At 35.9% G+C, this 26,614-nt stretch overlaps 2 long non-coding RNA genes across 2 annotated transcripts in view; one reads left to right on the plus strand and one right to left on the minus strand.

The window, feature by feature from the left end:
* LOC141561372 (uncharacterized) overlaps positions 1-19,705 on the minus strand; it is a 104,692-nt gene extending 84,987 nt beyond the window's left edge. Inside the window, exons 1-4 of the long non-coding RNA XR_012488035.1 lie at positions 19,581-19,705; positions 18,635-18,687; positions 1,752-3,088; positions 538-630 (exon numbers count right to left, since the gene is read on the minus strand). This is a non-coding gene — a long non-coding RNA (uncharacterized LOC141561372). The remainder of the gene's footprint in view (positions 1-537; positions 631-1,751; positions 3,089-18,634; positions 18,688-19,580) is intronic.
* LOC141561374 (uncharacterized) overlaps positions 1-26,614 on the plus strand; it is a 238,867-nt gene that overhangs the window by 143,190 nt on the left and 69,063 nt on the right. The gene's annotated exons all lie outside the window — the stretch shown is intronic.

The following is a 26,614-nucleotide window of genomic DNA, read 5'->3' on the forward strand; positions in this document are numbered from 1 at the left end:
TTCCACTCACCCCTGATGTTGTCAGGAAGAGAAAAAATTGAAGTCTAATTCTTAGGGGAATTTTCACAGGGTGAGAAATTGTATGAAAAGTATTCACAGGGTCAGGCCATCTTTGATTCAAGTGGCAAGCAGCTTTATACTATGACAGCATAAGGGGGCTATGTTCCCGATCAGGACTCACCTTTCTGTCCTTTCCTTTTGTCCAGGAAGGTTTTGAGTCAACTGATTTCCAAAGTACTCAGGGTGTTCAATTAGCAATGCAGCACTCAATGAATTGTTTCTGGCCAATGGGCCTTGAGATGGGAGGTTTAGGAAAGGGCTATGTCTATGACTCTGAAACACTATCCAATTCAACAATCACTTGACTAAAAAATAACAAGTTTCTGCCCCCATATTGGAACTATCAAACACGATTAAGCATCTGATTTAGGAAAAAGGATTATGTAAAAATTCCAATAAATTGAGAACATTGATATGCTGCAGACTAAGAGGACTCAGTTTGCTACACACAGTAGAGATGGCCCTCATTATACTTACGAAACATCCATAGTCAAAAAAATTTCTTGGATTCATTCAAAGAAAATAACACAAAAATAAGCCACTTGGAAAGTTGCCTCTTTATCTCAAAATCTAGAAAGTAATAGGAAAGAAGTATATTTACATTTTATTTTACTATTATTCTCTCAATATTTCATTTTCTAATTACATGTAAAGATAGTTGTCAACATTCTCATTTGTAAAATTTTGAATTCCAAATTTCTCTTTCCATCCCTCTCTTTCTTTCCCTTCTTGCCTCCCCCTTCCCCAAGATACTAAGCAATCTTATATAAAATAGTCATTATAAGCTTTTCCATGTTTCCCATGTTGTGAAAAAAAAAAATCAAACCAAAAGATAAAAAACAATGGGAAAGAAAAAACAATTAAACAGTTCGAAAGAGTATGCTTTCATATGCATTCATTTTCCATATTTCTTCCTCTACATGGCGATAAAATTTTCCTTTCAAGTCTACTGAAATTTTTTTTCATCGCAGCATTCCTAAGAGTTAAGTCTATCATAAATGGTTATCACAAAATTTTGCTGTTACTAGTATACCCTATACTTGGGTTTAGGTTCTCCTGGTTCTGCTCATTTAACTCGGCATATTGATTCGTGTAAGTTTTTCCAGAGCTTTCTAAAAACACTTATTAATCACTTCATATAGAACAATAACATTTCCTTATGTTCATATACCATAACTTATTCAGTCATTTCCTAATTTATGGTCATTTATGCCATGTCCAATTTCTTGTCACTACAAATAGGGCTGCAACAAATATTTTTGGCAAATGTGGATCCTTTTCCCTTTTTTATATTCTCTTTCTATAGCCCTTTGGACATAGTGCCATGTTGGATCAGTTCACAATCCTGCCAACAATTAATGAGTGTCCCAGTTTTCCCACATCCTTACAACATTTTTCATTATTTTTTGCTATCATCTTAGCCAATCTGATAAGTGAGTGTGATACCTCAATAGTTGTTTTAATTTCCAATATTCATCCATTTCCTTCTTTTCCTCTCATATAATTTCTTTCCTCTTCTCCCATATAATCCTTTTTCACCCCTTAATTTTTTAAACGATTGCATCAAACTAAACCTATACCCAGCTACACTATGTATGTAAACTATGTCTAATTGCCCTATTTACAAAGATACAGTTATCAAAAGTTAAAAATATGATTTTACTGTGTAGAGCTATAAATACTCAGTTTACCTTTCTATGGTTCTTTTTTGAGTCTTTTATTTGAAGATCCAATTTTCTGTTCATCTCTTTTTTTCCTTTTTTTTTTTTTTTTTTTTTTTTTTTTTTTACATTGGGAATAAGTGAAAATTCCGTTTCATTGTATATCTATCTTTTCCCCTGAAAGATGATGCTCACATTTGCTGAGTAGTTCTTAGTTGTAGTCCAAGATCCCTGTGCCTATTGAAATATGTTTCAGGCCCTCTGATCATTTCATGTGGAAGCTGATCTTTTGGATAATCATGGCTTTGCTTCTTTGATATTTGAATTGTTTCTTTCTAGCTCCTTGTTAGGATTCTTACAAGGTGCTAAGTCATTGGAATGGATATAATAATATAATTTAGCATGGTACTTAACAATTCTCTAGTTCAAAATTCACAGCTTTCACACCATTAAGAGAGCATACTTTTAAGGAGCTCCCACAAGCCCCCAGAGTACCCACAAGCCCATTCTCTGGGAGGCAGAGTCAGATTCATTCCCACATCTACCTTCATGCTGGCTGGAGACATTGGGAGGATGAGAGGCTGAACCTGGCTGGAGACATTCTGATGAGAGCTCTCAGGGAACCAAAGAGAGAGCTAGGCCTCTAAGAAAGCTAACCAGGCCCAGCAAAAGATTCAGGACTTTGAAAGACAAAGTAAAGGATCCGGACTTTAACTCCTGGCTGCATTTTGGGATTATTGAACTGAGCTGAAATCAAAGCTGCCTCCAGAAGCTTCCTGAGAAACCTCCTCCCAGAGAACAATTATAATTTAGAGAAAGAGAACATTAATTTTGCCTTGATATTATCATTCTGAAATTCAGCTACAATATTTCTTGGGGTTTTCATTTTGTATGTTCTTTCAAGAGTTCAGCAGTAGATTCTTTCAATGTCTTTTAACCTCTGGTTCTGGTATATTGGGGCAATTTTCTTAAAAAGATTTATTGAAAGATGTTTTTCAGGTTCCTTTCTTGATCATGGCTCTCAAGTAGTCTAACAATGTTTACATTATCTCACCTGTATCTATTTTCTAAGTTGGTTGTTTTTTCCAGGAAGAAATTTTATGTATTTTCCTCTATTCATTGCCTTATATTTTGTTTGAAGGATTCTTGATGTTTCATTCAGGCAGTCATTTCCTTTTGTCCATTTCTAATTTTAAATGAATTAATTTCTTTGATTAGCTCTTTTAAACATCTTTTTTCCATTCGGTGAATTGTGCTTTACAATTAAGTAGTTTGTTTTTTTTTTTTTCCAAATTTTTGTCAATTGTACCAAATCTATTTTTAAGGAGTTGTTTTCTTCAGTCAGTTGGGCTCTTCTGTTCATAATGCTGAAATAAAAAAGGAAAAAAAATAATCAAACCTTATATTTTAAAGTTTAGATTTTTTTCTCTTCTCACATCTGAGACTGAATTTATTTTACCCAAATTCCATTGGCATAACAGAAATGTCCTTGAATTGTCCCTTCTCCAATCTTCTTAGTCCTTTATGAAGGTTCATGCTTTCATGTCCCTTCCATGGATTCATTGCTCAGAAAAGATACTGAAGACTTTGTGGGGCCATGACACACTTTAAAATACAACTATTTTACAGTGTTCCATTGCTCTCATTATATTTATAATCTATTGGCAGCCCCATGATATTCCTGAACATAAGTATCTTTGGTTTAGAGAAGAAATCAGTATCATTAAGCCATATAGACATTAAGTGTCTAGGTGGAAATGGGAGTAATCTTCAGTAGGAAGGTTCACATATTGACTCATTTGTTCCCTGAATAGGAAAACACTTAGCAAGTAGAAAAAAGGCCTGAAGTTACACAAAAATTGCTTTTTAAGAGATGAAGGATGGTGATGGTTCAAGTTCAAATGCACTGATTGAAGGAATGCCTCCACCAATGCAATTCAGAGACTACTCACAAAAATAACTCTCTAGCTCACAGAGAGCTGCAGTAACTTAGTCAACATGCAGATATACATGTTAGATTCAGAAATGCACTCCTCTCTTCCTCACTAAGATGTCAGCTCTCTGCATCTGGTAAAAGTCACTTTAACTTGTCTGGATTCGAAGATGGCGGTGTGGAGGCAGACAGCTGCTTGAGCTCCTTGTTTTCTCTCAGAACTTACTTCATGACAAGCCTCTGACTTAATGCTTGACCCAGAAAGAAATCCACAAATAAGCACCAAGAGAAGACATCCTTGAAAGTCGCCAGAAAAGGTCTGTGTTTGCTCGGGGGAGGGTCAATCAGACTGGGCGCAGACTGAGGACAGGCAGCCAAAGCAAGACAGGCAGCTCACACAGCTCAGACCAGAGGGGGAGGGGTGTGATCTCTGCCGTTTCTGTGAAAGGGCTTTTGCCCCAGTGTGGATGCTCTGTCTTGGCAGCAAGCCAGGAGCGGCGGAGAGGGTGTAAACACTGGAGGTGAAGATTAAAACCCCAGAAAGCCAGCCTCTCTCAGAGCCCGGCCACCCCCAACCCCCACCTGGACTGACTCGGTGCATTCTCAGAGCCTCAGAGCGCAGACTCAGTACAGTCATTGCTGTTCTGTTAGTGCCTCTCTGCTGCCCTACCACCAGTCTGTAGAGGAAGCCCATTAATACCATCCAGCTCCATCCCCCGCAAAACAGACCAATTGTTTCTCTTGTCAGTTTGTTTTCTTTGATTCCTACTCTGACAAAATGAACAAAAAATTCAAAAGGGCTCTAACCATTGACAGCTTCTGTGTGGAGAGGGAGCAGACTTCAAATGCTGAGGAGACTAGGAACAGACTGTCCCCAGATGTATCACCTGGGAGGCATATAAGCTGCTCCTCAATACAAAAGAACATCATAGAGGAAATCAAAAAGGCTCTCACAAGAGAGCTGGAAGAGAAATGGGAAAAGGAAAGGGAAGCTTGGCAAGAGAGCCTGGAGAAGTCATCCCATGCATTCAAAGACAGAGTGGATAAAGAAATCAAATCATTGAGAAACAAGATTAGTGAGCTGGAAAAGGTAAACAACTCCAAGGAAAACAGGATTAGTGAGCTGGACAAAGAAAACAGCTCTCTAAAAAATAAAATGGATAAAATGGAAAAAAATTCCATAGAAGATAAAAACTCAATTGGACAATTACAAAGAGATATAAAAAAAGTGAGTGAAGAAAATACATCATTGAAAATTAGACTGGAACAAGTAGAAATGAATGACTCAAGGAGAAACCAAGAGGTAGTCAAGCAAAACCAGAGAAATGAAACAATTGAAAAGACTGTCAAGTACCTTACCAGAAAGACAACAGACCTGGAAAACAGATCCAGGAGAGACAATTTGAGAATAATCAGACTCCCTGAAAAATGGGAGGAAAAAAAGAGCTTGGACACCATTTTCGAGGAAATTATCAAAGAGAACTGCCCAGACATTCTGGAAACAGAGGGTAAAATAGACATTGAAAAAATTCATCGATCACCTACTAAAAGGGACCCTAAAATCAAAACGCCAAGAAATATAGTGGCCAAGTTCAAGAATCATCAGACAAAGGAAAAGATATTGGAAGCTGCTAGAAAAAAGTAATTCAGATATGGAGGAGCCACAATAAGGATAACCCAGGATCTAGCAGCGTCCACATTAAAAGAATGCAGGGCCTGGAACATGATATTCCGAAAGGCTAAGGAACTTGGTATGCAGCCAAGAATAACTTACCCAGCAAGAATGAGCATCGTTTTCCAGGGAAGAAGATGAATATTTAATGAAATAAATGAATTCCATCTATTTTTTATGAAAAAACCAGACCTAAATAAAAGGTTTGATCTTCAAATACAGAACTCAAGAGATTTCTAAAAAGGTAAAAAGAAATCTTGAGAACTATACTTCTGTCAAAAAATATGTAAAGAACATATGTACAATTTGTCTTAGAAACTAGAGGTGGAAAGGAGATTATATCATAAAAAAGTGTAAAGTGGTGGTACTACATCTCATGAAGAGGCAAAGGTAACCTATTATATCTGAGAGAAAGAAAGGAGGGAGATGAACATAGCGTGCATCAATAGACATATTCGATTTATGGTGAAACTTCTTCCACTTCATTGAAAAGTGAAAGGGAAGGAGTAAGCTAAGGGGAAGGGAATACAGAAATTTCGAGGAAAAGGGGTAAAATAAGGGGAGGATCTTTAAGGTGGGGGAGGGATCCTAAAAAGGGAGGGCTGTGAAAAGCAAGTGGTGTTCCCCAGTTTAATACTGGGTAGGGGGGAAAGAGGGAAGGAAAGGGGAAAAGCATAAGCAGGGGTTAATAGGATGGCAAGCAATATAGAATTAGTCCTTCTAACCATAAATGTGAATGGGGCAAACTGCCTCATAAAGAGGAAGCAGTTAGCAGACTGGATTAAAAGTCAGAATCCTACTATATGTTGTTTACAGGAAACACACCTGAAACAGGGTGAGACATTCAAACTAAAAGTAAAAGGGTGGAGCAGAATCTACTATGCTTCAGGCAAAGCCTTCAAAAAAGCAGGGGTAGCCACCCTCATCTCAGATCAAGCAAAAACAAAAATTGATCTAATTAAAAGAGATAAGGAAGGGCATTATATCCTGCTAAAGGGTAGATCAATAATGAAGCAATATCAATATTAACCACATATGCACCAAGTGGTGCAGCATCTAAATTCTTAAAAGAGAAATTAAGAGAGCTGCAAGAGGAAATAGATAGCAAAACTATAATAGCGGGAGATCTCAACCTTGCACTCTCAGAATTAGATAAATCAAACAACAAAATAAATAAGAAAGAAGTCAAAGAGGTAAATAGAATACTAGAAAAGTTTGATATGATAGATCTTTGGCGAAAGCTAAATGGAAACAGAAAGGAATATACTTTCTTCTCAGCAGTTCATGGAACCTATACAAAAATTGATCATATACTAGGGCATAAAAACCTCAAAATCAAAGGCAGTAAGGCAGAAATAGCAAATGTATCCTTTTCAGACCATAATGCAATCAAAATAACATTTAATAAAAAGCCAGGGGAAAATAGACCAAAAAATAATTGGAAACTAAATAATCTTATACTAAAAATGATTGTGTAAAACAACAAATCATAGACATAATAACTTCACCTAAGAAAATGACAATAATGAGACATCATACCAAAATGTGTGGGATACAGCCAAAGCAGTAATAAGGGGAAGTTTTATATCTCTACAGGCCTACTTGCATAAAATAGAGAAAGAGAGGGCCAACGAATTGGGCTTACAACTAAAATTGCTAGAAAAGGAACAAATTAAAAACCCCCAGACAAACACAAAACTTGAAATTCAAAAAATAAAAGGTGAGATTAATAAAATTGAAAGTAAAAAAACTATTGAATTAATTAATAAAACTAAGAGTTTGTTTTATGAAAAAACCAACAAAATAGAAAAACCATTAGTAAACCTGATTAAAAAAAGGAAAGAGAAAAAGCAAATTGATAGTCTTGAAAATGAAAAGGGTGAACTCACCACTAATGAAGAGGAAATTAGTTAGGAGCTACTTTGCTCAACTTTATGCCGATAAATTTGATAACTTAAATGAAATGGAAGAATACCTTCAAAAATATAGCTTGCCCAGATTAACAGAGGAAGAAGTAATTAGTCTAAATAGTCCCATCTCAGAAAAAGAAATAGACCAAGCTATTAACCAACTTCCTAAGAAAAAGTCCCCAGGACCAGATGGATTTACAGGTGAATTCTACCAAACATTTAAAGAACAACTAACTCCAATGCTGTAAACTATTTGAAAAAATAGGGATTGAAGGAGTCCTACTAAATTCCTTCTATGACACAGACATGGTACTGATACCTAAACCAGGTATCAGTACCTAAACCAGGTAGATTGAAAACTGAGAAAGAATACTATAGACCAATTTCCTTAATGAATATTGATGCTAAAATCTTAAATAAGATATTAGCAAATAGACTTCAGAAAATCATCCCCAGGATAATACACTATGACCAAGTGGGATTTATACCAGGAATGCAGGGCTGGTTTAATATTAGGAAAACTATTAGTATAATTGACCATATTAATAATCAAATTAATAAAAACCATATGATCATCTCAATAGATACAGAAAAAGCATTTGATAAAATCCAACATCCATTCCTACTAAAAACGCTGGAGAGTATAGGAAAAAATGGACTATTCCTTAAAATAATAAGGAGCATATATTTAAAACCTTCAGTAAACATCATATGTAATGGCGATAAACTAGAACCTTTCCCTGTAAGATCAGGAGTGAAACAAGGTTGCCCACTATCACCATTACTATTCAATATAGTACTAGAAACTCTAGCCTCGGCAATAAGAGCCGAGAAAGAGATTCAAGGAATTAGAGTAGGAAATGAAGAAATCAAATTATCACTTTTCGCAGATGACATGATGGTTTACTTAGAGAACCCCAAAGACTCTGCTAAAAAGCTATTAGAAATAATTCAGAATTTTAGCAAAGTCGCAGGATACAAAATAAATCCACATAAATCCTCAGCATTTTTATACATTACCAACACAATCCAACAGCAAGAGATACAAAGAGAAATTCCATTCAAAATAACAGTCCATAGTATAAAATATTTGGGAATATATCTACCAAAGGAGAGTCAGGAATTATATGAGAAAAATTACAAAACACTTGCCAAAAAAATAAAGTCAGATTTAAATAATTGGAAAGACATTCAGTGTTCTTGGATAGCTCGAGCGAATATAATAAAGATGACAATACTCCCCAAACTAATCTATTTATTTAGTGCTATACCAATCAGACTCCCAAGAAACTATTTTAATGACCTAGAAAAAATAACAACAAAATTCATATGGAAGAATGAAAGGTCGAGAATTTCAAGGGAATTAATGAAAAAAATAATTAAATGAAGCTGGCCTACCTGTACCTGATCTAAAATTATATTATAAAGCAGCAATCACCAAAACCATTTGGTATTGGCTAAGAAATAGACTAGTTGATCAGTGGCATAGGTTAGGTTCACAGGGCAAGATAGTGAATAAAAATAGCAATCTAATCTTTGACAAACCCAAAGATCCTAAATTTTGGGATAAGAATTCATTACTTGACAAAAACTGCTGGGAAAACTGGTAATTAGTATGGCAGAAACTAGGCATGGACCCACATTTAACACTACATACTAAGATTAGATCAAAATGGGTCCAAGATTTAGGCATAAAGAACGAAATCATAAATAAATTGGAGGAACATGGGATGGTTTACCTCTCAGACTTGTGGAGGAGGAAGGAGTATGTTTCCAAGGGAGAACTAGAGACTATTATTGATCACAATATAGAAAATTTTGATTACACCAAATTAAAAAGTTTCTGCACAAACAAAACTAATGTAAACAAGATTAGAAGGGAAGTAACATATTGGGAAAAATTTTTACAGTTAAAGGTTCTGATAAAGGGCTCATCTCCAAAATATACAGAGAATTGACTTTAATTTATAAGAAATCAAGCCATTCTCCAATTGATAAATGGTCAAAGGATATGAACAGACAATTTTCAGATGATGAAATTAAAACTATTTCCACTCATATGAAAGAGTGTTCCAAATCACTGTTGATCAGAGAAATGCAAATTAAGACAACTCTGAGGTATCATTACACACCTGTCCGATTGGCTAAGATGACAGGAACAAATAACTATGAATGTTGGAGGGGCTGTGGGAAAACTGGGACACTGATGCATTGTTGGTGGAGTTGTGAAAGAATCCAACCATTCTGGAGAGCAATCTGGAATTATGCCCCAAAAGTTATCAAAATGTGCATACCCTTTGACCCAGCCATACTACTACTGGGCTTATACCCCAAGGAACTACTAAAGAAGGGAAAGGGACCTGTATGTGCCAAAATGTTTGTGGCATCCCTTTTCATAGTGGCTAGAAGCTGGAAGATGAATGGATGTCCATCAATTGGAGAATGGTTGGGTAAACTATGGTATATGAATGTTATGGAATATTATTGTTCTATAATAAATGACCAACAGGAGAAATACAGAGAGGCTTGGAGAGACTTACATCAACTGATGCTGAGTGAAACAAGCAGAACCAGAGGATCATTATACACTTCAACAATGATACTGTATGAGGATGTATGCTGATGGAAGTGGATTTCTTCAACATAGAGAAGAGCTAATCCAATTCCAATTGATTAATGATGGTCAGAACCAGCTACATCCAGAAAAGGAACACTGGGAAATGAGTGTAAACTGTTATTTTTACCTTCAGAATCCAATTCTTCCTGGGCAACAAAAAATTCGGTTCTACACGCATATATTGTATCTAGAATATACTGTAATATATTTAACATGTATAAGACAGCCTGCCATCTGGGGGAGGGGGTTGGGGGAGGAAGGGAAAAAATCTGAATAGAAGTAATTGCAAGGGATAATGTTGTAAAAAATTACCCATGCATATGTACTGTCAAAAAAAGGTATAATTATAAAAAAAATAAAAATTAAAAAAAAAACAACAAACTTGTCTGGATTCAGTTTTTCCATGAGTTCAATGAAAGAATAAGACCAGTTAGCTTCTTTGTTTTGTCCTCTTTTCCAAAACCTTATATGTTAAAAGTTTAACCTGCTTTAATAATCCTGAGACTAGATAAGAGTTGTAGTTCCATAGATCAAAAGTCCTAACAATATTTATCAGGATGGGAAAAAAGGCTTAAAGAAGAAGGTAGATGAAAAGGGAGGTCTGAGTCCTCCAGAGATTCCCCTATATCCCATGGGAGAAAGTACTCCCTCTGTCCCCCGCTCTGTTGTTTTTCATTTGTGTTTCCATTCTCATCTTTATGTTGTTCTGAACTGAGAGAGAGAGAGAGAGAGAGAGAGAGAGAGAGAGAGAGAGAGAGAGAGAGAAGAGAGAGAGAGAGAGAGTAAGTAAATTTGTCAGGACTTCATGTGCACAATGGGATATGTTTGGTTTGCTACAGCTTAAAGAGGGTGGTCATCTATATATAAGAAATCAGAACTGACTACAAGGTAAAGTAACTTTAACAGGGGACCAAACCCAACTGTCAAAAATTCCAAGTGTCATTCTCTAATTCTGACTCCCCAAAATGTAAAGCAAAGAGCGCATAGGACTTATGGTTTGGGAGTAGATATAACAGGTACAGATTCCTAAGGGAGATTTGGAATCAAGGTTCTTAAAGATGGAAAAAGGATCTCAATGCAACCATAGTACATCTAGTAAAGGACTGGGAATCTCCAAATGACTCTAAAGTTGTAGATGTTATCAGAGTCAAGGATCTTAGACAGATGATGAAGATAGAAAAAGGAGATGGAGACACCAAAGCCTAGCTAAAATGGGTACAACATAGTGTACTATGCTGGGGCCATTGGTCTTCCCCATACGCAGATGGTACCATTGCCCTAATCCATGGAGAAATATGGATATGAATTCAAATGCATGGTCCTCCTGTTCCATAGTAAGGGCCCTGAAAAGGATGTAGTGACTTGCCCCTTCTGTGGAGAAGAGGGCACACTAAAGCCATACCAGTTCTGTTCAGACTTGGGAAATTATTTGGCTTATCTCTCACAATAGTGTGAAGGATTCCAAAACCTAGGAACCTGGCTTTCACATATTCAGAGCTGGAATACAACTGGAGCTAACTCTGGTAATCTCTGAGAAATGAATATAACTTGGAAGTGACTTTTTGTGTTATTAGGAGAAACACGCTCTGACCCGCTCTGGCTGGGCATTGGGCAAGCACATGTGCCCTAGTCCAATTGCCTATTCCTTTTACTCTGACATTCGAGAAAGGAAAGGAGGGTCAAACAATCAGTTTCAAAAGGAAGGAGATTAGTTCACCATATGAGTCATTTGATGAAAGAATTTATTTAAATAGTATAGGAGTATCTGATGAATTTAGGAAGTCAGATGACTGCTGGGAAAATATATTGGCTCAAGATGTATTAGCAGAACAAGCAGGAATGTGCAAAATGATAAGGGGGGGTAGTTGCTGTACTTTTATCTCAAATGATACCACATGTGATGGAACTGTGACAAGGCCTTAGGAGGACTTTCAGCACTTTCAGAAGAATTGGCACTCAACTCAGATACCAATAGTCCTACAACAGGTTGGTTAGAATCATGGTTAGGCAAATGGAAAGAGTTGGAAGTCTCCACCATCATTTCCCTAATTTTGGTAGCTGGAGAATTAATGCCTGTAAGGTATTACATAATCTCCTATTTGAGAGGCCGGGTACAAAGACTTATTGATACCTCCTTGACCAATCAAAGGTCAATTTGGAATAACCAGAGTAATCTATTCAAAATGAAGGAACAAGGCCAGTTGGAAGAGCCCTGTTCTCTTACCTAGAGAAATTTGAAGAGAGATTTGAAATAGAAGGATGTAAGAACATAAAAAAAAAACAGTCAGGGGGCGGAGCCAAGATGGCGGAGAAGAAACACACGACTCTGTGAACGTCCTCACTCCCTCACAACCAATTAGATAAATTAAGCCTTAGAATAAGCCCAGTACTGATAGATATCACAAGGACTGGAAGCACGACTTGCCAGCTGAAGAGAATCTGGAGTTTCAACAGAAAAGGTCAGTTCCCAGGGGAGGAAGAAGAGAGGCCAGCACAGACGGCTGGGTGCTAGCATACTCTGCCGATCGTGCTGGGAAGGGCTCTGAGATCAGAGAAGCCACTGAGATAAAGGAATCTGGCACAGGCTATTAGCTCTTCTCTGCTAATTATTTAGCAGTTCAGAAGGGAAATCTAAACACTTTAAAAATTCAGATAGATTAGATTTTCCCCGGATCCTCTGGGTGACTCAGCAGATCTCAGCACCAGGGGGTGTGGCCTCAGCTCCCACCTGAGAATAGTTAAGAGATTGACAAGCGGGTGGATACGGCCCAAGGCAACACACACTGCCTAGCTTAGCTGGAAGGAGTGGAACTCAGCTCCAGGAAGTCCCAGAGAAGCGGAACTTTTGAACTAGGGACCACGGTTTCTGGCAGACACTTCCAGTTCGAGCACAGGGCCAAAAAAGCAGGGGTAGCTATCCTTAACTCAGATCAAGCAAAAGCAGAAGTTGATCTACTTAAAAGAGATAAGCAAGGAAACTATATCCTGCTGAAAGGTAGCATAAATAATGAAGCCATATCAATACTAAACATATATGCACCAAACGGTATGGCATCTAACTTTCTAAAGGAAAAGTTAAGAGAATTGCAAGAAGAAATAGACAGTAAAACTATAATAGTGGGAGATCTCAACCTTGCACTCTCAGATTTAGACAAATCAAACCACAAAACAAACAAGAAAGAAATTAAAAAAGTAAATAGAACATTAGAAAAACTAGGTATGATAGACCTTTGGAGAAAACTGAATGGCTATTGAAAGGAATATACTTTCTTCTCAGCAGTTCATGGATCCTATACAAAAATAGACCATATATTAGGACATAAAGATCTCAAAATTAAATGTAGGAAGGCAGAAATAATAAATGCCTTCTTCTCAGATCACAATGCAATAAAAGCTACATTCAGTAAAAAGTTAGGGGTAAATAGACCAAAAAGTAATTGGAAACTGAATAATCTCATCTTAAAGAATGACTCGGTGAAAGAGCAAATTATAGAAACAATTAATAATTTCACCCAAGATAATGACAATGATGAGACATCATACCAAAATCTTTGGGATGCAGCTAAAGCAGTAATAAGGGGAAATTTTATATCTTTAGAGGCTTATTTGAAGAAAATAGAGAAAGAGAAGATTAACGAATTGGGCTTACAACTTAAAAGGCTAGAAAAAGACCAAATTATAAACCCCCAACCAAAAATTAAACTTGAAATACAAAAATTAAAAGGAGAAATCAATAATATTGAAAGTAAAAAAACTATTGAATTAATAAATAAAACCAAGAGTTGGTTTTATGAAAAAGCCAATAAAATAGATAAACCTTTGGTAAATTTGATCAGAAAAAAGAAAGAGGAAAATCAAATTGTTAGTCTTACAAATGAAAAGGGGGATATTTCCACCAATGAAGAGGAAATTAGAGAAATAATAAGGAGTTACTTTGCCCAACTTTATGCCAATAAATTTGATAACTTAAGTGAAATGGATGACTTCCTCCAAAAATATAGGCTCCCTAGATTAACAGAGGAGGAGATAAATTGCTTAAATAGTCCCATTTCAGAAAAAGAAATAGAACAAGCTATTAATCAACTCCCCAGGAAAAAATCCCCAGGGCCAGATGGATTTACATGTGAATTCTACCAAACATTTAAAGAACAATTAGCCCCAATGTTATATAAATTATTTGAAAAAATATGGAATGAAGGAATCCTACCAAACTCCTTTTATGACACAGACATGGTACTGATACCTAAACCAGGTCGATCGAAAACTGAGAAAGAAAATTATAGACCAATTTCCTTAATGAATATTGATGCTAAATCTTAAATAAAATATTAGCAAAAAGACTTCCGAAAATCATCTGCAGGATAATACACTATGATCAAGTAGGATTTATTCCAGGAATGCAGGGCTGGTTTAATATTAGGAAAAGCTATTAATGTAATTGGCCATATTAATAATCAAATTAATAAGAACCATATGATCATCTCAATAGATGCAGAAAAAGCATTTGACAAAATCCAACATCCATTCCTACTAAAAACGCTGGAGAATATAGGAATAAATGGACTATTCCTTAGAATAATCAGGAGCATATATTTAAGACCTTCAGTAAGCATAATATGCAATAGAAATAAATTGGAACCTTTCCCAGTAAGATCAGGAGTGAAACAAGGTTGCCCACTATCACCATTACTATTCAATATAGTACTAGAAATGCTAGCCTCGGCAATAAGAGCCAAGAAAGAGATTCAAGGAATTAGAGTAGGAAATGAGGAAATCAAACTATCACTTTTTGCAGATGACATGATGGTTTACTTAGAGAACCCCAAAGACTCTGCTAAAAAGCTACTAGAAATAATTCAAAATTTCAGCAAAGTGGCAGGATACAAAATAAATCCACATAAATCCTCAGCATTTTTATATATCACTAACAAAATGCAACAGCAAGAGATACAAAGAGAAATTCCATTCCAAACAAATGTTGAGAGTATAAAGTATTTGGGAATCCATCTACCAAAGAAAAGTCAGGAATTATATGAGAAAAATTACAAAACACTTGCCACAAAAATAAAATCAGATTTAAATAATTGGAAAGACATTCAGTGCTCTTGGATAGGCCGAGCGAATATAATAAAGATGACAATACTCCCCAAACTAATCTATTTATTTAGTGCTATACCAATCAGACTCCCAAGAAACTATTTCAATGACCTAGAAAAAATAACAACAAAATTCATATGGAAGAATAAAAGGTCGAGAATTGCAAGGGAACTAATGAAAAAAAAACTCAGAGGAAGGTTGTCTAAGTGTACCTGATCTAAAGCTATATTATATAGCAGCAGTCACCAAAACCATTTGGTATTGGCTAAGAAATAGACTGGTAGATCAGTGGAACAGATTAGATACAAAGGACAAAAAAGGGTACATTTATAGCAACCTAATTTTTGACAAACCCAAAGATACCAACATTAGGGATAAAAATTCATTATTTGGAAAAAACTGTTGGGAAAACTGGAAATTAATATGGCAGAAATTAGATATGGATCCACACTTAACACCATATACCAAGATAAGATCAAAATGGGTCCATGATTTAGGCATAAAGAGGGAGATAATAAATAGATTAGAGGAACAGAGTATAGTCTACCTCTCAGACTTGTGGAGGAGGAAGGAATTTATGACTAGAGGAGAACTAGAGATCATTATTGATCACAAAAGAGAAGATTTTGATTACATCAAACTTAAAAGTTTCTGTACAAATAATACTAATGCAAACAAGATTAGAAGGGAAGTAACAAATTGGGAAAATATTTTTAAAAACAAAGGTTCTGACAAAGGTCTCATTTCCAAAATATATAGAAAACTGACCCTAATTTATAAGAAACCGAACCATTCTCCAATTGATAAATGGTCAAAGGATATGAACAGACAATTCTCAGATGAAGAAATTGAAACTATATTCACTCACATGAAAGAGTGTTCCAAATCACTACTGATCATAGAAATGCAAATTAAGACAACTCTGAGATACCACTACACACCTGTCAGATTGGCTAAGATGACAGGAAAAAATAATGATGAATGTTGGAGGGGATGTGGGGAAACTGGGACACTAATGCATTGTTGGTGGAGTTGCGAAAGAATCCAGCCATTCTGAGAGCAATTTGGAACTATGCCCCAAAAGCTATCAAACTGTGCATACCCTTTGACCCAGCAGTGCTACTACTGGGCTTATATCCCAAAGAAATACTAAAGAGCGGAAAGAGACATATATGTGCCAAAATGTTTGTGGCAGCTCTTTTTGTTGTAGCTAGAAACTGGAAGATGAATGGATGTCCATCAGTTGGAGAATGGTTGGGTAAATTATGGTATATGAAGGTTATGGAATATTATTGCTCTGTAATAAATGAGCAGCAGGAGGAATATAGAAAGGCCTGGAGAGACTTACATCAACTGATGCTGAGTGAAATGAGCAGAACCAGAAGATCACTATACACTTCAACAACAATACTGTATGAGGATGTATTCTGATGGAAGTGGAAATCTTCAACTCACTTCCAGTTGATCAATGATGGACAGAGGTAGCTACACCCAGAGAAGAAACACTGGGAAGTGAATGTAAATTGTTAGCACTAATATCTGTCTGCCCAGGTTACATGTACCTTCGGAATCTAATGCTTATTGTGCAACAAGAAAATGATATTCACACACATGTATTGTATCTAGACTATATTGTAACACATGTAAAATGTATGGTATTGCCTGTCATCGGTGGGAGGGAATGGGGGGGGATAATTTGGAAAAATGAATACAAGGGATAATATTTTAAATATATATATATATATTAAAAAAAATTAGGTCCATGATTTCATAATGGAGGGATAAGAACTGGTTGGGACATTAGGGATTAATTGATTTTTCATGGAATCATATAAAAAGTATGTAATAGAGATAAATATCTAGCAATATGTTAAACAAAAAAAAAATAAAAAAAATAAAATGTCCTATAACCAACATTGGTGAAAATCGTGAAAGAAATACAACTTTCTTGATTTATGACTTATTTACTGTTTTGAGATTCTGGGGGGTGGAGTAAGCAGGAAAGTGAATTGAGTTAATATGGAAAAGGGTTTTGAGTTAATTTCTGTAAATTACATAAAAGATCAGCTGTTGACCAGGTTGGGAGAACCGAGGAACTCTATTCCTGGGCTTCGGTAACCCTTTTTAAAAGTTTTTCTAAGTACTAAAAATATTTTAATGGATCTTTTAAAAAAGAGTTTGTCCTACAAACTCCTGGGCCTAGGATTAGGGAGCACAGATTCCATCTCCCTGGGAGAGGTTGGGAGGTCTTTGATCTTGTAAATAACATCTGATTTTCAGCTAATCAAGCAACAGCTTATAATGGTTATTAATGAAGAAAAGCATCTGGGTTGAAATTAACTTTGGGCAGTTTAATAGCAGTATATGCTAGAACTATGAAGGAAATATTCGGGAAAATGAATATAGCCATTCTGTGCTTTACATGTAATGGAAAATGGTTTAGTTTGAGTAATGAGTTTGGAAGATTTGGAAAGAGAAATAAAGTCTCCAGTTAAAATAGTGAATGGGAGCAGGTGAATATTTCTTAGATGCTAGAGGACCTTAGGCCTAAGTTTCAGGTAGTGACAGCATTGCTAATCATTGGGCAATGGTTTCTTCCTTTTCAGTCCATCCAATGAATTTAAACATCAACAGAAAGGATGGTTATGCCTTCAGTTTTTCTACCATTTAATCCTTTCTCTATTTCTTACTGTAGGGGAGGGGGGGGACACACCATGCTGGATGGCTGAACTGCTGTTCTTGGACCCTCCTTGCTCTCTGTATTTGGAATTTCCTGGAGGACTCCATTTGGGTAAGGGGGGGGGAGGGTCTAGCACCCCATCCCACACAACATGAAAGGTAGAGAGCAGGAACTGGGGATGATGTGCTCCTCATACAGAAGGTAGGGAACATCTCCAAACTCCTTTTGTCCCAGGAGACTTCTGGGTTACTGTAGCTGTGTTTCAGATGGTTTAAGCCCATTGAGAGGATGGGAAAAGTGCTGATTTGGTTGAAGTGGAAACACAGAATGGAAATTTTGTAGTTGAATTTCAATGCTACTTGCCAAAGTGTATATGGAGAGTTTGGGAAAATTTGGTAACTAATTGCCTTCTTAAGTGTGAGGACAGGAGTAGATTACTATCACTTTTAAAATAGTCTACAGTGAGTTAGCCAGAAATAGTGAATTTTGTAATATGAAATGCTGGAGTAAATAGCCTGTGAGAAAAATACAACACTAAATAACTGATACTATAAATTGGGTTATATGTGATGCCAAAATAAATTAGGTACTATTGCATTTATTCTGTTCTCCTTTTAAGTAAAATGTATTATTATTGTTTTTATGATTATGATGATGATTATATCATATCAGGAAACTTGTTATATCTATGGTTTTGAGCTAAGCTACCTTAGCTATGTAATTTGTGATCTGTCTAAATATAATTCAAACATTAATATAAGTGATGTGGTTAATTATAACAGGAACTATTATAATCAGAATTCTTCACACTGTTCCTTGTTTTAGAGTTCTTGCACAGAGAATGCCATCCTCATCAGAATGTTTGGTTTAGCTGTCAAATAAAGCATCCCAAAATGTAATCAAACTTATGTATTGATTGAGCAGGTTGCTGGTATTGTGGAAAAACCACGAGGCCTTAGATCAAGAAGATCTGAATTTGAATCAAGGCATATATACATACTTACAAATTGTCTGATCCAGGCCAAGTCATATAATGCTTGTCTCAGAGGTTCCTTATCTGTGAAATGAGGACACATTAGAAAAAGACATGACAAAACACTCTATATCTTTACCAAGAAAATGCCACAGAGTCAACTCTGAGATTTTTCTTTCAAATCTCCAGACAATTTCATGGGAAAAACTTCAGCTAGCCATGTAACATCCTTAACTGGAGGATCAGCCCAGGACTCCCCAAAATTACAAGGAATAAGGATTATCTGGGATGGGGACAAGCTAGAAGCCTTTTCAATAATATCAGGGTAAGGATGTTATTATCACCACTATTACTCAATATTGCACTAGCAATGTTTTCTGTAGCAATAAGGGAAGACAAAGAAAGTGAAGGAATTAGGACTGGCAATGAGAAAATGCAACTGTCAGTCTTGCCAGAGAAGATGATGGTAGGCTTGGAGAATCCTAGAGAATCAAGGCAGAACTACTTAACTTTACTTTACATAAGTTAACTTAGTAGTTAACTTAACGTTAACAAAGTTGCAGGATATAAAATACATGCCCATAAATCACTAGAATTTGTTTAAATCGGCAAGAGAGCCAGCAGCACGAGAGAGAAATCCCATTTAAAATAACTCACAATATAAAGCGTTTGGGAGTCTCTCTGCCAAGACAAACCCAGACGATCCCAAAACATTTGCTTGTCTCATGAATAAAGTCAGATCTAAACAATTCAAAAGATATCATCTTCTCAAGGGCAGGCCCAGCCAATATCATGAAATAACCATTTCACCTAAATTAACTTGTTTGGTGCTCCTTCCTGTCAAATTACCCAAGACAAAGAGGAGAGTAAAATATTTGACAGAGCTAGTCAAAATAACCAAATCCACGTAAAAGAACAAAGAGGAAGGATATCAAGGAAATCAACGAAAAGGGCAAAGGAAGGAGATCTGGTCTTACCCCCTCTCCAATATAAAAGTGGTTAGTTATGTGGCAGCAGCCACTGCGGCCCCAGTGTGCGAGTGACCATGGCGCTGGCGCCCCAACGGCTGTAGCTGCGCTGGGGCCGGTACTGGACTGGCGGCAACGCCAGAAGCCCCAGGAAGGGAGACTTCAACCGGAACAGATGCCCGGGAAACGAGCTCGCCGCGTGCAGCCGCTCCTGAGCTGCAGATTCTCACCTTCCCTCCCTCCCAAACCCTCACTGAGAATGCCAGCCGTGTTTGGGATTCTGACTACCCCTTCCCTCAATCGGCCCGCCCTCCCATCACCATGTTTCCTTATCCCCTTCCCTCCCACCCTGCTGTCCTGTAAGATACATTTCTGTACTCAATTGTACATGTTTGATATTTCCCAATTGAGCCAAGCATGTTAACCCGCCTTCTACTCCTTATCTCCCTCCTCTTCCTTTCCATTGTAAAAGCTTTTTCTTCCCTCTTTTATGTGTCACAATCCCATTCTACCTTTATAGGTTATAGGTTAACAGCTTCCTCCCTATATATTCCTCTCAGCCCTTCAACTTTTTTTCTTAGATATTCCCATTCAACTCCCACCTGTGCCTTCTATGTATACTCCTTCTAAGTGCACTAAAAATGAGAAAATTCTGGTAAGTTACCAGTCTCATCTTCCCTTGGAAGAATGTTCACAATTTTACCTTATTAAGTCCTTCATGATCTTCCTTTTTATGTTTGTCGAGAGTCTAATATTCCAAAGTCAAATTTTCCATTCAGTTCTGGTCTTTTCATGAAGCATGTTGAAAGCCCTTTAGAAAATGTAGTTCATCTTATACCTTCGGAATCCAATTCTTATCTTCCAACAAGAAATTTGGTTTTACACACATATACTGTATCTGGGATATACCGTAACACATTTAAAATGTATGGGATTGCCTGTCATCTAGGGGAAAGGGGAGAGGAAGGGAGGGGAAAATTTGGAAAAGTGAATGCAAGGGATAATGTTGTAAAAAAACAAACAAACAAAAATGTCCATGCATATGTACCGTCAAAAAAATTATAAAACTAAATTTTAAAAATGTAGTTTAAAGAAAAACTGCTTTGGCATCAAATAATGCAAATGAAGATAGGAAGAATCATAATAAACGGGATTGAATTTTATGCCCAGCCTAAGTCAGGGGCCATCAGAATTGCAATGTCTTTTAATTGCTTTTCACAGAATGCCCTACATCTTTAACTTTGGTTCATCTGCTTCCAGCAAAATACAAAACATTCAACAGGTTTTGCACAAGAAAATGTGTCGGCTTCTTAGGGAGCTTTCAACTTCTAGACATCATTCTTGCTGCCAAACATTTGTTGAGTCACCTGGGGCAATCACTATGTCTGCATACCTGAAGACACAAGGGCATAGGCTTTGGAAGATGGGACAAAACCACACAGCTGTTGCTCTTTGGTGAATCACAGACAACCCACAACATTTCCTCCTCTGAACGTGTGCCAAGTTCTCTGGAAAAAAAATAAATGAAGGATATTTCCCATGTGCTGTATTTTTGTTTCAGCCTCAAGGAAAAATTCTCGGAATCATCTCTTTATTCGAGTAGTTTGCCTACTGAAATATTAAAATGTGACTTTTGTCATAGAAATTCTCTTAACTTAGGCAAAAAATATATAAGCAAACTTAAGTAAAAACAACACCTCAGTCCTAACAAACCTTGGCCGATTTAGAAAAGGAATGCAGGTTGCCCTTTTCCCAGGTGGATTTCTGTCAAAACTAATTTCCCAACATCCAGAACATCAAAGGCAGCCTTTACCTCTTCAACTCACTTCAACAGGAATTGTGCCTTATTTCGTTTGGGTAAACTTGGATTGTTTTAAGGAGAACTATCTTTGTGACATCAGAAGTCCCTGTAAGCAGGGTTGAGTCTGAAATTGAGGATGTTGTTGAGGGGAAACTTTGATGTTGTTTGATTGCTTAGGACATAAGAGGGGCATTCAGTGTTAACAGCTAATATATGTTACTATACATGAATTTAAGCAGCATTGTGATGGCCAAATGCATACACTCCATAATCTTTAAAAAATAATTCAAAAAACAAAAAGAAACATTCCTATTCCCTAAGCAGCTTGGAAGCCCAGCCCTTATGTCTCCTGATGGTGTTAGTATGCAGGAGGTTGTGTGGCTGGGAGTCTACAGATATGTCTGTCTTAGTGTGTGTGCATATGTGTGCATATGTGCATGAGAGCAATCCTTAGTGGGGGCTGCTTCTGCAGATTAAGATATAAATGTCATTTTAATAAAGGATGAATAATAAATCAAAATAAGTTTCAGTTGGACATTATATACAAAGTATAAGTCTGAATTAGAATATTGATGGCCCGGATTGTGTTATCAACTGAGGGAAAGGAAAGATCTTAATCATGAAAAGTGAACATCATTAGCTAATGTTACAGTCTCCACTGGAATTGTGATTTCTCAAGAAAAATCTGAAATGATTCAGATAAGAATCGGTTTATTAAAACATATCTATTTTTCCCTCTATGTTTTAATGGCATCAACAAATAATAGAGTCAAAGCACTCCAGGTAGCAATAATTGAAAACCTAATAAAAAGGAAGTATTTCACCATCGTTCTTGTAATTCTCTCATACCCAGATTGATTTCAAGATTGATGCAGTAAAAAGAAAAAAAAATGTGCAGTTTGTTGAAAAAAAAGAGCAATTTGTGTTTGAATTGTAAAAGTGTTCTATGCATAATGTTCTGGATTTCAGTTAACTGTGTGGTTCATCTTGGAATATTCTTTCTTAGCAGACAGTAAATAAAGTAGTGGTAATTTCCTTGCCTTCCTCCCTATCATTTCTGCCTTATTCTTTTGAAAATCTGAGCATCAGGCTAGCTGCCTCATAATCAGGCATTTAATGTGATGTCACCTACTTGGCCTTGTGTTGAATCCTAAAGTCCGCCACAGAAATAGCTTTGGGTCCCAGTTTTTTTTTTTTAATTGGCTTAAGGAATAAGAATAAGATGAAGAAAGCATCAGTGAGTCTCATCTGAATCTACCCAAGGTCTACTTTCATTGTTTCCAAATGCAATTCTATTTCTACCAATAATTAGCCTGGGCCCTTGCCACCTGTACTTAAGTTGAAATTGTGAGTGGGGAGAAATATAGATCTACCTTTCCTCATCTCCTTTCCACCAATACTGATAGAATTATTGACAATGAGTGTTCTCTGTTTCTAGCAGAAAAAACAAAAAACAAAAAACAAAACAAAACAAAATAAAACAAACAAACAAAAAAAAAACATCCCCTTGTCTCTCTGTTTTAATTCTGTTTCCTCCTGTTCTTTGTCTAAATAGCTAAAAATTTCTGCCCTAGAGAATAAAAGCCTTTCAGGATTATTTCGCATAGTGAATCTCTTTCCATTTAAGGTAAAAATGAGGTCACCAGAACCAGGAGAAGCAAAAGGGAAGAGGCCATAACTCCTGGACTTGGAGATCTTTGAGACTGAAGGAGAACTCAAAAATGGTGAGACCAAATGTTCATTAGTTAGGCAACTAATTCACAAGGTTACCTTGGACAAAAATAATTGAAAATGCTTTAGAAGCCCAGAGCAGCTATCCAATGGAATTTAAAAAAATTTTTTTTTCATCACTGCATTTAGTTATCTAGGTTTTGATAACTTTATTTGAGACGGACGTTGGATTTGCCCCATTGCTGTTTGGACCATAATAAGTATTTATTATTAAAAGTATCACATCAGACAAAATGATTGTTCTTTCTAAACCTTTAAATCACTAATCAATATTGGTTATATAGGGCAAATGATAGCTTTGGTAATGCTGGGAAATAATACTTGGGCCCCTATTGTAATAGCTGTCAGTCATGATAAGGAGGCTTTATTGAGATCTATTCTAACATCAAAACAACACAGTGCTGAAACACAAAAAAACACTCATGTTTTCTAATCAGTTTTACCAAAGGTTTATCTCTTTTATTTTTTTTCATAAAATCAACTCTTATTTTTAGTTATTAATTCAATAGTTTTTTTATTTTAAATTTTATCAATTTCTCCTTTTAATTTTAGAATTTCAAGTTTAGTATTTGATTGGGGGTTTTAATTTGGGCTTTTTCTAGCTTTTTAAGTTACAAGCCAAATTCATTGATCTTTTATTTCTCTGTTTTATTCAAGTAAGTCTCTAAAGATAAAAAAAAAAAAAAATTCCTTTTATTACCGCTTTGGCTATATCCCACAAATTTTGGTATATTGTCTCATTGTTGTCATTCTCTTGAGTGAAATTATTGGGTCTATGTTTTGTTGTTTCACCCAGTCATTCTTTAGGATGAGATTATTTAGGTTCCAATTACTTTTTGATCTATTTATCGCTAGTTTGTTATTGAATGTAGTTTTTATTGTATCGTGATCTGAAAAGAATGCATTTACTATTTCTGTCTTCCTGCATTTAATTTTGAGGTCTTTATGTGCTAATATATGGTTAATTTTTGTATAGGTTCCATGAATTGTTGAGAAAAAAGTATAGTCCTTTCTGTCTCCATTCATTTTCTCCAAAGATCTATCATACTGAACTTTTCTAATAGTCTATTTACCTCTTTTACTTTTCTTATTTGTTTTATGGTTTGATTTATCTAATTCTGAGAGTGCAAGGTTGAGATCTCCCACTATTATAGTTTTGCTCTATATTTCTTCTTGCAACTCTCTTAACTTTTCCTTTAGGAAGTTAGATGCTACAACACTTGATGAATATAAGTTTAGTATTATTATTGCTTCATTGTTTGTGCTACGCTTTAGCAAGATAATATGTCCTTCCTTATTTTTTTAATTAGATTAAATTTTTCTTTTGCTCGATCTGAGATAAGGATGGCTACCCCTTCTTTTTTTTTTTGTTTTTTTTTTACTTCACCTGAAGTATAATAGATTCTGCTCCAACCTTTTACCTTTATTCTGTATGTATCAATCACCCTGCTTTAAATGTGTTTCCTGTAAATAGCATATTGTAGGGCTCTGACTTTGGATCCAGGCTGCTTTCCTGCCTCCACTTTACAGGGGAGTTCATCCCATTCATGACTAATTCTGTATTTCCTGCCATCTTATTATCACCAGATTATGCTTTTCTTTTTTCTTATCCCCCTTACCACCCTCCCCAGTATTAAACTTATGGATACCACTGGCCTCAAGCACCTCTCCCTCTTTATAGTAGTCCCTCTGCCCCCTGTGAATCTCTTCCCCTTTCTTATACTGTATTACTCTTTTCCTTTTCCCTTTTCTTCTTCCACTTTTTAATGAGGTGAGAGGAGTTTCTCTGCAAAGCAAATATGTCAGTTAATTTCTCTTTGAACCAAATCTGATGAGAGTAAGGTTCATACAATGTTACTCCCACTCCCTAAATTCCTTCAAATAGGATAGGTTTCCTTTGCTTCTTTGTGGGATGTAGTTTCCCTCTTTTTATCTCCCCTTTTCCCTTTTTCTGATACTATCCCCTTTCCATTTCTACTTTTCCTTTTTTATATTATATCAGTAAAATCAAATTATACATGCACTCTTTATGTATGTCCATAACAGAAATACAGTTCTCAAGAGTTCTTTTTACCTTTTCCTGCTACTTTTGAATCCTAGATTTGGAGGTCAAAATTTTTGTTTATTTCTGTTGTTTTTTTTTTCTTTCCATTAGAAACAAGTGGAATTTACCTGTTTCATTATGTGTCCATCTCCTTACCTGGAAGAAAATTCTCAGCTTAGCTGGTAGTTTATTCTTGGCTGCATTCCAAGTTCTTTTGCCTTTTGGAATATCAGATTCCAGGCCCTTTGATCCTTTACTGTGGGAGCAGCAAGATCCTGAGTGATCCTTATTGTAGAAATAATTTTCACATTTATAAAAAGGCTTTGTAAGGCTTAATTCACTCTGAGTTTATTTTCCTTCTGTTCTGTATTGTTATAAGTTAGAATGGATGCTCCCTCCCTCAAGCAAAAAACAAATAACTATATATTTTGATAATTTTTAAGAGAACAAGGTTGGCTAAATACTGGTTTTCAAATGGGATTTTTCATTTATAAGGAAATATAATGAAAGTTGGCCTAATCTCTTAGAAAACAAAGATGAAGTAGACAATGAATGTTTAATATAACTATATTCTTAAGCAATTCTTATTTTTTAATTGCATTTTTGTCAATCAATTAAAATATGCCTTCTCTCAAAAAAAAAGTGGCTATCATAAAAACTAAGTGATATTGGTGATGAATTGAACTGATGATGAGTGGAAATGATGAGATACACAAAGAAAAGAAGTAAATTCTATATGTATAAACTTTTCCTGGTACAAAGGATTAATTATTAAATGAGCTTATAGATTCTTAGTGAGCACTTTCCTTATTTAGAACTGTACTTCCTAAAAAGGCTTATTTCTTAGGGCTGATAACCTTGCTTACCCTCATTATTTCAATAAAACTGGTAAGCTTATAAATTAAAGTGAGGTGAAAGAAGCCCCATGGAATTGGCTGAGCTTGTTTCTCAACAAATTCTTTATATTTTTATGGACTATTATGTTAGATACTTCCATACATGAAGTGGAACTGATAACAACTTCACCATTCATATACTTGAGAGTGAACTGATAAAGCCTTCATTTCTTCCCTGTTGTTCCATATACAATAATGATCAGTTTTAACATGATGCCAATACCTCCAAATAACTTAGTCAACCATTTTAGGTATTTCTTAAGTAATAGCCAGGTAGTGTTACTTGTAACTTCCTCTTAATATTCTAGCCAAGGTGAAAATACCTAATTTTTTAAAATTACGTTTACAAAAGATAAAACAGGATTAGCAAGGGTAGGTAAACTGTCCACCTTCTTTTAGTTGATGAATCTATTCTGTCCCTCAACTGTTGAGCTGGGAATTTCTTCAGGAGAATTTCTATTTCCTTAAATTATTTTTCTTTTGTTTTATGTTTTAGGGAGAAAATAAGGAACATTTTTTTAAGAGGGAGAGAACAGATTTTAAAATTCACTTAACTTTAGTTCATGAGATT

Source organism: Sminthopsis crassicaudata, chromosome 3 (assembly GCF_048593235.1).
Source record: "Sminthopsis crassicaudata isolate SCR6 chromosome 3, ASM4859323v1, whole genome shotgun sequence".
Classification (NCBI taxonomy): Eukaryota; Metazoa; Chordata; class Mammalia; order Dasyuromorphia; family Dasyuridae; genus Sminthopsis; species Sminthopsis crassicaudata.